Here is an 11279-nt window from a genome sequence, read left to right on the forward strand (position 1 = left end):
ATCAATCTGCTTCCTGTTTCATTCATTGAATCTATTGTTAAATTTGTTTGTTGATTTTAATGTTTTATCACCATTAGGGTTAACTACATATCATTTAATCAAGATTATAGTAAACATCATGCTTAATCTTGGTAGACCTATGAATGAATGAAGAGAATGCTATGCAAACATCTTGCCATGTATTTTCTTTGGTTCTTTAACGTTTTCTTGCATGCTAACGACTCTTAATTAGGAACCGAAGTTGAACATCCCAATTAGGTTCCAGATTAGAAGACTTTGATCAAAACCACATATCATATGGCTGATCATATATATGTAAAATGAACTCAGGAAACAGGTTGGTAGTTGAATGCGGCATAACTTTATAAACATGGAATTGGTTTTGTAATGGTGAATTCGAATCCCTGACCTCATCTCCATTGTTTCTACATCACTATATTATTCGTTGCTACATATTTCTTGCATTTTAAGTTATTTAAGTTTACAGCATAAAAACTACTCTCAATTGGTTACTTCTTTAGTTAGGGTTCTTTCAAAGTTAGTAATTCATAGAGGTCCAATCAGTCCTTGTGGTTCGACACCCTTACTTGTGCCATTATACTAACCATATTTTTGCACTAGGAAGGAACACAACAAAATTATGGTGTCGTTGTCAGGGACTGATTTCAGTCCCCTATAATTGATTGTTTTTGTTTAAAGCCCTATCTATTTTCATATAAAGTTTAGATTCCTAAATTCTGTTTTATTTGGTTTTTTCTCACGTAGTATATGTTAGATAAACTAGCTGAGATAGGTCAAAGACTTGAACGGTTAAAGGCCAACACCTTTGAGAACTTTGTATTAACTAGTGCTTCAATTAACTGTGAAGAAGAGGACGATAATTCTTCTAGATCAATGAGTGTAGGTGCTTATTCTGAGCACTCTAATTCGGATGGAGAAGAAGAGATGGCTGACAATAATGATGACAATTGAGCTTAGGAGGATTATGCTTAAATGATTATACCAAATTCACCTTCATGCATCTTGTTGACTCCTAAAGCTAGAAACTATGATCTCAAATCTTCACATTTTCACATGCTTCCTTCTTTTTATGGTTTAGCTAATGAAGATCCGTTAGCCCATATTAAAGAATTCTATAATGTTGTGAGTGGTTTACCTTTACAGGGAGTGAATGAAGCAAATATGAGGATGAATGTCTTTCCTTACACATTGAAAGATAAGGTGAAGGGTTGGCTAATGACTTTAACACCTGGTTTGCTCACCATTTGGGATGTCGTAGCTAAGAAATTATTAGATAAGTTTTTTTCTACTTAAAAGACAGCCACTGATAACTCATATATTTCATGCATTTATACCATCCATTTCTAGCCTCTTTGTGATGTTTTTGAGTTAAACTGGTTGAATTTTACCTTATTTTGTGTTAGTGTGCAGTTACATGTACTTTAGGATCAATTTGAAGGCAAAAGAAGTGAAAAAATGCCATTTTTGGGGTTGACCCTTATTCAAACGTGGAAAAAAGTTTAGTGGCCTATTTTGAAACTTAAATAAAGAATACAAGATAAATCTGGCCTGTTAGAAGACTAGGAACAAAATGGAAAAGGAATGGGGATATCTAGCCTGATTTGGAGGAGCCAAATAAGGAAAAACGTTCAAAACTTTGGCTTAATGGTAGGGATCACCTTGCAATCAGCTACATCCCCTTTTAGCCTACAAATACTAGAGTTTTAAATCACTTTTTCACAAGCCCCCCTTGGGGTCGCCCAGAGCTCTCTCTTTTTTCCTTCTTTAGCCTTTCTTCCAGAAACAAAACCCTATTTCCCTTCACCATCCGCTGCCACCAAAGAAACCACGCAGCTGCGCTGTTCTTAGAGAAGTTCAATATCAGAATTACTTCAAGGGGGGTTTTTTCTATGAACTTTAATTTCACTCATGTTGTTCTTGATATTTATATATTCTGTAATCAAGTTGTGTAATTAGGTTCATAGCTGGGGATTTTGATGTAGCCTTGCAAAACTATTCTATGTTATTAAGTTAAAATATTCAAAATATGTGTTCTTGTTTCATTCACTGATTTTATAGTTTAATTTGTTTGTTAATCTTAATGTTTGATCACCATTAGGATTGCTTATGAATTATTTGATCAAGGTTATAATACACATCACACTTAATCTTGATGGACATGTGAATGAATGAAGAAATTGCTATGCATACATTCTGCCATGTGATTTCTTTGGTTCTTTGAAGTTTTCTTATTCTTAATGGATTCTTAGTTGGTAATTTAAGTTGAACATCATAACTAGGTTGTAGATTAGGAGTACTTGATCACAACCACACATCAAATGGATGATCATAAATGAGTAAAACAAACCCTAGTTGTAGATTGGAGAGTTGAATGCGTTTTGACTTAATTTTCATGGAATTGGCTTGTAACGGTGAAATCGGTATCCTTAGTTCCATTCCCATCATTTCTAAATCAGTCTATTATTCATATTTACATTCTCTTGCCTTTTAAGTTACTTTACTTCTCAAATCAAAATCCAAACTCAATTTGTTAGTTTCATTGTTTAGTTAGGCTTCTCATAAAGCTAGTAATTTGTAGAGTTCTAATCAGTCCTTGTGGTTCGACACCCTTACTTGTGCCATTATACTATCCTTATATTTGCACTTGAAAGGAACACAACAACCACTTTGAGAGGGCAAATCTTTAACTTTAAGCAAGATGATGTAGAACCTTTCAATGAATGTTGGGAGCGCTTCAAAGGCCTTTTGCTGCAATGTCCACATCATAGGTTACCTCCTTACTTACAAATGCATATTTTTTATGATGGATTAACCCAAACATGTCAATCAAATGTTGATAATGCAGCAAGTGTGGCTTTGAAGAAAAAGACTGATCAAGAGTTATACAACATCTATGAGATGTTGGGATCTAATGCTCAACACAAAGATACAAGAGGTAAAAGAGTTGGAGTGTATGAAATGAGTTCTAATAATGATCTTGCATTACAGGTGGCTAGTTTTGAAAAGAAGCTTGATTCTATGCTCAATATGGTGCCTAAGATAGCTGAGGTGTGCCATTTGGAACATACCGGGCCATCCTACTTATCAATGCTCAACTAGTTAGGCTTATCCCGAATTTGTCCAAGAGCATGTGAATCTCATGAACTCTTACAATCAAAGGCCAAGGAATGATGCATACTCTAATACATATAACCCTAGTTGGAGAGATCATCCCAATCTCTCATGGAAGAATAACAATCATTTTCAAAATTTCCAACCAAAGCCTACCACTACACTTGAAGATACGGTCAAAATGCTAGCTCAAAACACCGTTCAATTCCAAAAACATTAGGCTGTTCTAACCAATATGGAGACACAATTAAGTCAGATTACAGATGCTTTGAGTCAAAGAGTGGCCTGAAAGTTTCCGAGGCAACCGGTGATACTTTAAAAGAACCAAGAGCAGGCCAAATCAATTACTACACTTAGAAGTGGTAAGGTTATTAATAATGGAGTTGGCAATGAAGTTACTAATGAATTAGATCATGTGAATGCATGTGCCACTCAAGAAGAGAATGAGAAACCGAATGATGATCCAAGCAATGCCACTTTTGCATTTGAAGCTACAAATCTTCACAAGGTTAAAAAACCTTACACTCCGCTTATCCCATTTCTTGGAAGACTTGCCAAAAGCAAGCAGGATAAGTCATTTAAAGAAAATTTTGATATTTAAAGTAAAGTGAATGTTAATTTACCTTTGCTTGATGTCATTAGGAATATGTCAGCATATGGGAAATTCTTCAAGGAGCTGAACAACTATAAGAGAAAGTATAGACCTAATGAGAAGGTGATGGTGTTTGAAAATGTGGGTGATGTGCTCTAAAGAAAGCTCCAACAAAACTCAAGGATCCGGGCAGTTTTTCTATCATCTCTAATCTTAGTGCCGCAACCACCCTAGCTCCACCACCATCCAATTCTAGTAAGGTTGTTCCAAATTCAATTCTTTCTAACCCCATTCTACCAAATGTACCTTTTCCTTGCAGGTTTTTGCAAACCAAGAAAGAAGAGGGAAAGAAAGACATCTTTGAAACCTTTCCAAAGATTCAAGAGAAAGAATTGGCTGGAGAATATCTAGAATTCATCAAAGAGGATGTACTTGAGACAACCATCCCTGAAGAAGTTGGATTTTATGACACATGACAAGTCACTGCCCTCACACTAAACCTAGCCAGGAGCAACATTCCTGAAAATTTTGAAGTAGTGTTTGTCTTTGAGTTCTTGTCGCAGTACATAGGTAAGCCACCTCCTCAAATTTCAATTTCATTTTCTACTAACATGTTGATTTCAATGATTCAGGCACCCACCCTAGAATTTTAACCATTACTAGATCATTTCAAGTATCACCTTCCATTCAAAGATCAAGTCCATGCTGCTGGTCCTAGTGAGGATTAAATGGAGGTGTTATCAGGCTGGAAGACGTTAAAGCAAACGCTTTTTGGGAGGCAACCCATGTGTTCAACTAAAGAGACATTGGAGTTTCAGGCTCCTACAACCAGATTTGCTTTCTTTTACCCTTCTCTTTATTTTTTTTACTTTGCCATGATTGTCTTGTTTGCTAGTTATCTTTTATTGCTTTCTTGATTTAGTTTATTTTTGAAACATTGAGGACAATGTTTGGTTTAAGTGTAGGGGGGGTAAACAAATTGCTTTTCATGACTTATTTTCGAATTTCACCACCTATCACTACTAATGTTGTTATTCACTGTTTCAAAGTGTTTTATTGTGTCATAAAAACAAAATTTTGAAAAAAAAATCGAAATTTTTGAGAAAATACCAAAAAGAGTCATTTTTGTTGCTTGTTTGTGTCTTAGGGTACCTTTCAACACAATGATGAGGATTTGGTTTTAATTGCATGACTGTTAAAGAAAATTACAAACATGGGTGGAAGTTTGATATGCTCTTTGGTTAATACTTAATCGTAGTTGTCATTGACGAATTCACAAGTAATCACAAAGGAAAAAAAAATTTGTTTTTGTAACATGCTTGAAGGAAGAAACTCAAACTAACGATACAACCCTGTGAGACTTGAGCCTATTCTTTGTTTAGAGAGTTATTAATCTGTGATATTCTTGTTTTCTAAAGTCGTTGCATGATCTCATTATTTCTTTGCTTGGTTGCTACTTAGAATGCTTTTTCATCATTTTAGTTCCAAATACTAGAAGTCATGCCCGTTTCATTCAAAGCATAAAATTGATTACATAACAAATAACAAGATGAAGTTGTTTAGTTACCATCAGAACTAAAAAACCTTATCCCTTGCATATGTATTGTAGGTTTAACCCATTTGAGCCTTATTTAGCCTATTTTCTTTGTTAGCCTGCATTATCCCTACCTAACCTAGCATAGGTATATCCATACCCTTGTTCTTAAAGAATAGTGAAGCATAACTTGTTGGGAATTCCTTTTGATTTACGATTTGTAGAAAAAACAAGTGTGGGGGAAGAATTTGTTCTTTTGAATCCAGTAGAGTAGTGTGTATGTTTCAAAGAAAAAAAGAGGAGGAAAAACGTTGAAAAAGAAACAGAAAGAAAGAAGAAAAATGTTGAAAAAAAAGAGTTGAGAAAAGAAAAAAAATGGCTTGAAAAGAAGTAAGAATGAGTTCATAAGTGTTGGTTGTTGAAGAAGGGTAAAAAATTGTGAATCTGACCCTAAAGTCGTATCAATCTCCCCTTTGTGTTTAAAGTTGGGTGCTACAATCAAAAGTTCAATTCTAAGTGTTAAGTTCATTACTTTGCTTACTATCACTTTAAGAGCCCTTGTTTATCTTTAATCTTTCCTTGTTAGCCAATACCTTAGTCCCATTACAACCCTTAGACTTTTATCTTGATTGTTATGTGTTTCAATATGTGGAGTTTGAAATTGGTACGAGCATATGGAATCCCTAGTTCTCACTTCTAAGCAATGGCATTTTGTTCATGAGATCATATACTATTTGTATTAATAATTCCAAAAAGTGTCTTCTTTGTTATAACATATGTGAGTGCTAGTTTACATGTTTACATCAATCTTCTCACATATACTTAGTATAAGGAGTGTAGTCTATTGATGCACAAAATCAGTGAGGACTTTGGTACAACAGAAAGTGTTAAGTTTATGACCTTCGCTAGATTACTCCGGTCACTAGTGTGGATAAGTATGTAAATGGATAGAGGCAGGGAAGCAAACACAAGGTGTACATGGTTCACCTAGATTGGCTACGTCCACGGAGTAAAGGAGTTCTTATCAATTGTGAAGAGTTTACACAAGTACATAGGTTCAAGCTCTCCTTTAGTGAGTACAAGTGAATGATTTAATACAAATGGCATTAGGAAATATTGTGAGAGAATGATCTCTATTTATAGAAGAGAGTTTCTAGTTTCATTCTGACATTGACACGTGTCGTGTTATGATTGGCTTCTCATGTTAACACGTGTCGCGCTATGATTGGCTTCTGATGTCGACACGTGTCGCACTGTGATTGGCCGCCTGGTTGGAGGGAAACTTTTCTGGGTCCTTGATAGTATAACGTTGACCGGTGCTCAGTAGTTTCGGGATTGGTCAAGTATGGTACAAACAGTGCTCCCCTAAGTTCCTGAGTAAGGGAAGCTCCTCGGTTGGGAACTTGCAAGATCCAAGCCATTGAGTAATCACGAAACTTCTAAGTACCGAAGTGTGGTATCATTTTCACTTGCCTTATCTGTCTCATATGTAGATGTGGCATCTTCTCTGGAAGTACTTTTCCTCTATCCAGGGGTGCTATCTTTAACCGATGAAGATGCACAAGGTAATGTATCAATGTCACTTGAAGCTTACTTGTAGTTTTGGGCTTGGTCAAGTGCGATACAAACCCTATAGTAGGAGTCCTCCAAGTCGCCGAGTTAGGAGATTTGCCGAAGGAGGTAACAAACAAGGTAAGCAATCAGACTTCTAAGCAAGCAACCTGGATCGAAGGTTCGACTTCGGCTTCCGGTTGATTGTTCTCATTCTCCTTGTGTTGTAAATAGCACCAAGGATAAGGAGAAGCAAATGGAGAAGAGATGATATGAGATACTTTTTCTTTTGAAGAAGTAACTTTCCATAGGCTTATTCTTGAACTGGGCTGGAGGGTTTTCTAGTTTCCTCCAGAGTATAAGGCTAACTCAAGAATTTGAGGGACAAAACAAGTCCATCAAATCTAGAGTACATCCGACCCTGATAATATGGGATACTTTTGCTTTTGACAAAGTAGTGGATGTATCGGCATGTGTTCTGTTACGCTTGTCTCCACATGCTTCCTTGTATCATTCTCACTTGCCCTATCTGTTCCTCAGGTAGATGTGGTATCTTCTCTGGAAGCATAACATGTTGAAGATGAGTACTCAAGAGCAATGCCAGGTAAGTAATTAGGCAAGGGGTTCTAGGTAGTCAATTCCTGACTGGAAGCTTGATTCCAAGTACTGACTGATTGCTCTCTTTCTCCTTGTCTTGCAAGTAAGAACAAGGCCAAAGGAAAAAACAGGGAAAAGCAAGATATGGGATACTCTTGCTTTTAACCCTGATAATATGAGATACTCTTGCTCTGGTATGGCTTGTTTGCAGAGGTATTATCGAGAGGAAAATAAGCTAAGTATTTCGAGAGACTCTGCTAAGAGTGCCCTCTCGGATGTGAAGAAAAGTTGAGCATTTTTTTTATTTGCAGGTTTGCCTGGTTGTGGAGGATGGAGGTCGACATATATAGGAGTCTCCCTAACAACAAGTAGTAGTGTTATTCCTTTACCTTTCTTGGTCATAGCAATGTAGTGGGAGCTACAAGCTTCATGTGTTTTAACTTTGTCAGAGCACTTTGAAAAAGTGGTCTGTGGTATCTGGAAAGCTGATGTTGCGTGTGAAGATTGTAGATAAGCTTTATCCAAGGAAATCTAGCTCTCGAAGTTCGGAGAGCGGTGCCTCTTCGATTTTCGAACAAGCAATTCTGTCGGGAATCTGGCTCTTGAGATTCAGAGAGCGGTGCCTCTTCGATTTTTGAGAAAGCAATCCTGTTTGGAGTCTGACTCTTGAGATTCGGAGAGCAGTCTCTTCGATTTTTGAGAAAGTAATCTTGTTGGGAGTCTGGCTCTCGAGATTTGGAGGGTGGTGCCTCTTCGATTTTTTAGCAAGCAATCTTGTTGGGAGTGTTTTCTCGAAATATGAGTAAAGGTTAGGCATTTTTGCCAGTCTGCCTTGCCACAGAGCACGAAAGTTGACACACATTGGGACTTTCTAGTTATCAAGAAGTGGTGCTGTTCCTTTACCCTTGTGGGTAATAGTAGGGTAGCTGGACCTTCAAAATTTATGTGTCTAAATTTTGTCAGAGATCTTTGGCAAAGTTATCTGTAGTACCCGAGGAGCTGATGTTGCGTGTGGAAAGTGGTGCCTCTTTGGAATCCGGAGAGTGGTGCCTCTTCGGTTTTTGAACCAACGACCATATTGCCCTTTCTTTTATAAAGGCACCAATTGTGTGCAAGAAGTACATTCAGAGAGTTATTGCTTATAGGAATTTTCCCTTTACTTTAGAGATTTATTGCACCTCATTTCTCCTTCATCATTTTTGAGAATGTCAGGCCCATCCGACCGTCGTTTTGACTTGAACTTTGGTGAAGAGGCAGCCATGCCTTCTCAAGACAACATATGGCACCCATCCTTCTTATCCCCTATTGGTCTTATTACCGTTGGGGACTCTGTGATGAAGAATGGTATGACCGCTGTGGTGGTGGCCAAGAACCTTCTCACTTCCAAAGATAACAAACTACTTTCCAAATGGTCTGATGAGTTGGCTGTTAAGGATTCTTTGGCTCTCAGTGTTCAGTGTGCAAGTTCTGTGTCTAATATGGCCCAACGTCTATTTTCTCAAACCCGCCAAGTTCAATCATTGGCGGCTGAAGTGATAAGTCTCAAACAGGAGATTAGAGGCCTCAAGCATGAGAATAAAGAGTTGCACAGGCTCGCACATGACTATGCTACAAACATGAAGAGGAAGCTTGACCAGCTACAGGAATCTGATGGTCAGATTTTGCTTGATCATTAGAGGTTTGTGGGTTTTTTCCAAAGGCATTTATTGCCTTCGTCTTCTGAGGCTGTACCGCGTAATGAAGCTCCGAATGATCAACCTTCGGTGCCTACTCTTTCTGGGGCTTTGCCGACTGCTGAGACTTCTCATGAGCAACCTTTATGAAGGCTCCCTCTTGTTTGTTTATTTTGATTCATGTATATGTACATATTTGTAACTTATCGGAGATATCAATAAACAAGCTTTACTTCATTTCAACGTATTGTGTTAAATACACCAAGGCCTTCTTCACTAAGTTCTTTGAATTTTTTTCTTTTGTTGAAGCTTGTATGTTGAACCTTTGAGAGTGAAGCATGTATGTTGAAGTAGTGCTCCCTTAATTTCCCGAGTGAGGAAAACTTCTCGGTTGGAAACTTGAAAAATCCAAGTCACTGAGTGGTCGTGAGACTTCTGAGTATCAATGTGTAGTAGCATATGGTAGGTGTCCCCCAAGTCTCCGGCCGAGGGAGATTACGAATGAGGCATTTCCTTTCTAAGTGGAAGCCCAAAACTCCTCGTTCATATATATTTGTTATGAAAGTTGTTAGGCCCAAAGAAGATGAGGCCTAAGCAATTTTTTTTTTTTAATTTTCAAATTTTCGAATTTTTTTTTTCGAATTTTCGAATTTCTGAAAATATATATATATATATATATATTAACTTTGTAGGTGAAGCTTTGGTTTTGAAGCTTTGTAGGTGAAGCTTTGAGGTTGAAGCTTTGTTGGGCACAATGAATTGATTTTGCTTCACACTATCTTGATGAAGATAGTGTGAAGCTTTTGTAGGTGAAGGTTTTGTGTTGAAGCTTTGTAGGTGAAGCTTTTGTGGGTGAAGCTTTTGCGGGTCAACCGTTTGTGGGGAAGCTTTTGTGAGTGAAGTTTTTGTAGGTCAAGCTTTTGTAGGTCAAGCTTTTGTGGGTGAAGCTTTTATGGTGAAACTTTTGTGGGTCAAGCTTTTGTGTTGAAGCTTTTTAGGTGAAGTTTTTGTGGGTCAAGCTTTTGTGGGTGAAGCTTTTGTAGGTCAAGATTTTATGGGTCAAGCTTTTGTGGGTGAGGCGTTTGTACGTCAAGCTTTTGTGGGGCAAGCTTTTGTAGGTGAAGGTTTTATGGGTGAAGCTTCTTTTGGGTGAAGCTTTTGTGTTGAAGCCTTTGTGGGTGAAGCTTTTGTGTTGAAGCTTTGGAGTTGAAGCTTTGTAGTTGAAGCTTTTGTTGGGTACCATGAATTGATTTTGCTTCACACTATCTTGATCAAGATAGTGTGAAGCTTTTGAGATTTTGTAGTTGTCCTCCATTGATGAAGCTTTGTTGAATTTCCCTTTTTTTTTTTTTTTTGGAAACTAGAAAATGTAAGAGAGACAACATTTACAAATTTTGCTTCCACACTGTTGAGCAAGAGATTGTGATGCAAGCCACACTTTATAGTAGTCGAAGGTTTGGATGAACCATATAAATTGAATTTTCTTCGAACAGTCTTGAATTTGCTTCGATGGTTTGAGAATTGTAGTTGCCCTCTATTGATGAAGCTTTTGTTGGCACCATAAATTGGTTTTGCTTCACATTGTCTTGATCAAGAGTGTGTGAAGCTTTTGAGAATTGTGGTTGAACTCTTTTGATGAAGCTTTTGTTGGCACCATAAATTGGTTTTGCTTCATACTGTCTTAATCAAGAGTGTTTGAAGCTTTTGAGAATTGTGGTTGAACTCCTTTGATGAAGCTCTTGTTGGCACCATAAATTGGTTTTGCTTCACACTGTCTTGATCAAGAGTGTGTGAAGCTTTTGAGAATTGTGGTTGCCCTCCATTGATGAAGCTCTTGTTGGCACCATAAATTGGTTTTGCTTCACACTGTCTTGATCAAGAGTGTGTGAAGCTTTTAATAATTGTGGTTGAACTCCTTTGATGAAGTTCTTATTGGCACCATAAATTGGTTTTGCTTCACGCTGTCTTGATCAAGAGTGTGTGAAGCTTTCTACGAGTTGTAGTGTTTGCATTGTTACAAAGGGGAAATGTTTGAAGCAGATGCAAGAGAGCTGAATAGCTTGATCTTCGTATGCCATGCCCTAAAGTTGCTGTTGGCTTGCAATAAGACTTTGTTGGTGACTATAACTCTTGTTAGGCATAAGTGCTCCCCTAGTTGAGTTGTCAAGCTTGAGGGTTTTTTATTATTTGTGAATGCTAG

At 37.5% G+C, this 11279-nt stretch overlaps 1 non-coding gene across 1 annotated transcript; it reads right to left on the bottom strand.

The window, feature by feature from the left end:
• Positions 1 to 2685: 2685 nt before the first annotated feature.
• On the bottom strand, positions 2686 to 2792 carry LOC114821254 (small nucleolar RNA R71). The gene has a single exon (XR_003768700.1). It is a non-coding gene; the product is annotated as a small nucleolar RNA R71 (small nucleolar RNA).
• Positions 2793 to 11279: the final 8487 nt, after the last annotated feature.

Source organism: Malus domestica, chromosome 14, assembly GCF_042453785.1.
Source record: "Malus domestica chromosome 14, GDT2T_hap1".
NCBI classification, from domain to species: Eukaryota; Viridiplantae; Streptophyta; class Magnoliopsida; order Rosales; family Rosaceae; genus Malus; species Malus domestica.